This window comes from Chrysochloris asiatica, unplaced genomic scaffold (genome assembly GCF_000296735.1).
Source record: "Chrysochloris asiatica unplaced genomic scaffold, ChrAsi1.0 scaffold00215, whole genome shotgun sequence".
NCBI classification, from domain to species: domain Eukaryota; kingdom Metazoa; phylum Chordata; class Mammalia; order Afrosoricida; family Chrysochloridae; genus Chrysochloris; species Chrysochloris asiatica.
In genome coordinates, this window is record NW_006408733.1 from 5,070,346 (window position 1) to 5,073,029 (window position 2,684).

Below are 2,684 nucleotides of genomic sequence, written 5' to 3' on the forward strand. Positions count from 1 at the left end.
AAAAAAAAAAAAGAATACATTTCTATGGCAATGTAATGATATACGATAGGATGAATGTAAAGCTAATGTTCTCCCACGTAAACGATCACATAATTCACAATAAAACATTAAAATAAAAAATTTTGTTTGTTAAGGCTATATTGTTGTTGTTAAGTGCCGCTGAGTTGCTTCTGACTCATAGCGACTCTGCATAGGGTTTCCAAAGAGCAACTGGCGAGTTTGAACCACTGACCTTGTGGTTCAAACTCACAGCGCATTAACTAGTAGTACTAGTATCTAAGAACCAGCTGATGTCAGAAGTTTGGGCAGACTTGACAGTCTAGAGGAATGTGCCCTTAACTTTTCACTTTGGCTAATTCCAGGTAGTATTCTTACAAGTGAGATACTGAGAAACAGATCAAATAACACAAGCATTTTAAGCTTTGATAATGTTAATTTTCCTTTCAAAAAAGCCCTTTACTTTCCTTCCAAAAATACATGACAGTACCCATCTCCTCACAAACTAAGCACCTTCACAAATACGGGATATAATAACTTTAACTTTTTACCAACTTAACAAGTACAAATTTGTTTAATTTTGGTTTAATTTACTTTTCTCTTATCACCATACAGGTTTAGTATGTTTTCTTTTGTGAATTTCTTATTTATATTATTGCTCAGTTTTCCATTAAATACCTTTTGATAATTTATTCATAGGAGCACATTATGCCAACTATTTAATGACTACACATGTGGCAAATGTTTTCTATAAACTTTATTTATAGTAACTTTCATAGAATACAAACATTTTATATTTTTATATAGATAAGATATATCAGTTGAAGACTCCTGGTGTGGTGCTGTAGGATCCACACTGGACTTCAAACCACAAGGTTGACAATTCAAACCCACTGACTTCTCGAAAACCCTATACAGGGTAGTTATGAGTCGGAACTGACTCAATGGCATTTAACAACAACAACAATGTATCAGTTGATCTGTTGGAATTTTAGGAAATTAATTTTCAGGGAACTAACAATTGCCACAGCACTTACAACAACATCTCCACAATTTTCAACTGTTCTATCAAAGAACATAATGTGTCTTTCTTCTTATTTTTGTATTTTTATTCTTTTTGTTGAGAATATACACAGCAAATACATAAACTAATTCACATTTCTACATGAACAATTCAGTGACACTGATTACATTCTGAGTTGTGAAGCTGTTCTCAATCTCATTTTCTGAGTAGCTCCTCCCCCTGAGGTTCCTATCTAGTATTTCTAGTGACTATGTTGTCCATTTGACCCCATACAGATTTAAAAAGAGCATACGTTCAAGGCAGACATTCTTTACTAGCTACAGACAAAACAATTTGGCTTTAAGAAGACTTCTGGGCTATTTTTGGTTTCACAGTTTTCATAAAGTCTACTCCTAGATATTTTATAGTTTGCTTGCTATTATAAACAAGTAGTCTTTTCCATTTAATTTCTTATTGGTTATAAACTATGTGTAGTAAAGTTGTATTAATTTTGTATCCACCCAACTTTTAAAAATATACATCATTTTATTACAAAATAAAAAACAAAAACCAAAACAAAATGCAACATCCTAACAAAACCCCAAAGCTACTACTGAAGCTAATTCCGAGGAGTTTGCTGTGCTACCGTACACATGTCAAGAAATTACAGATCCACTAAATATTTAGAAACATTCAACACCAGAAGCTTTAAAATCTAACTGGATATAATAGTCTCTCAAAAAGCCCCTCAAAAATTATTTTCTCTATGAAGAATCTTATCAGCTATACAAAATTCTGTAGTTTTTATACTGAAGCTAATATTGTACTGTACTTGAATTCATATTCTTAGTGAAACAATTGCCTGAGCACACATGCATACTCTACACATTATTACAGGATAGCCACTACTTCATCTTCTGCCTTCATCTTCATCTTCTTCCTCTTTCTCATGATTCATTATTCTTCTTTGAGTCTAGGGCCTGACAGGACCATTATTGCCTGCTTCACTTTTGCCCTTGCCATGCTATGTGGCAAAACATTTTCATATTTCTCCTTTAGTTTGGTGGCTTTCTGCTCATATGGTTGTTTATCTTTGGCTGATTGTTCAGACCACATTTGACCATTTTTTTTTGGGTAGTATCCCCAATGAACAGGCCTGGGTGCTCAGTTGATCTTTGGGCAATGTTCAGATCAAAACACAAAGAAGGCAAATGACAGCCTCTTAGGGGCATTGGAATCTCTTTTCTTTCCTTTCTTATCACCTTTGGGAGGCACGTAACTTTTCATCTCCCTGTCATAGCGAGCTTTATCATTTTTTGCCTAATCTTCAGACTTTGACATTTCCTTTTGCAGACATGGTCTTCCATCTCTCCGAGAACTTCTTGGAGAACTTGGTGAAGTTGATGGATGAGTCGGATGTTTCTCTCGTGCTCTTCCCAGCTCGTCTGGACCAAGAAAGCATACGAGGATATCTTGTCCCATGGCTTGTTGGGGTCTCCTTTGCCCACTGTGAGGTTTGGCGCCTGGTATAAGTCAACTTCTTCAATCTGAAATTGATCAAACATGCAATCAAGATGTATTGATCATTACTAGTGATTGGAATGCAAAGGTTGGGAGCAAAGAGGAAGGACCAGTAGTTGGAAATTTTGGACTTGGAGATAGAAATGATGCTGGAGAATGAATG

General features: G+C 35.3%; 1 pseudogene; it reads left to right on the forward strand.

The window, feature by feature from the left end:
- Positions 1-2,532, forward strand: part of LOC102832817 — a 22,051-nt pseudogene extending 19,519 nt beyond the window's left edge.
- The last annotated feature ends 152 nt before the right edge of the window (positions 2,533-2,684 follow it).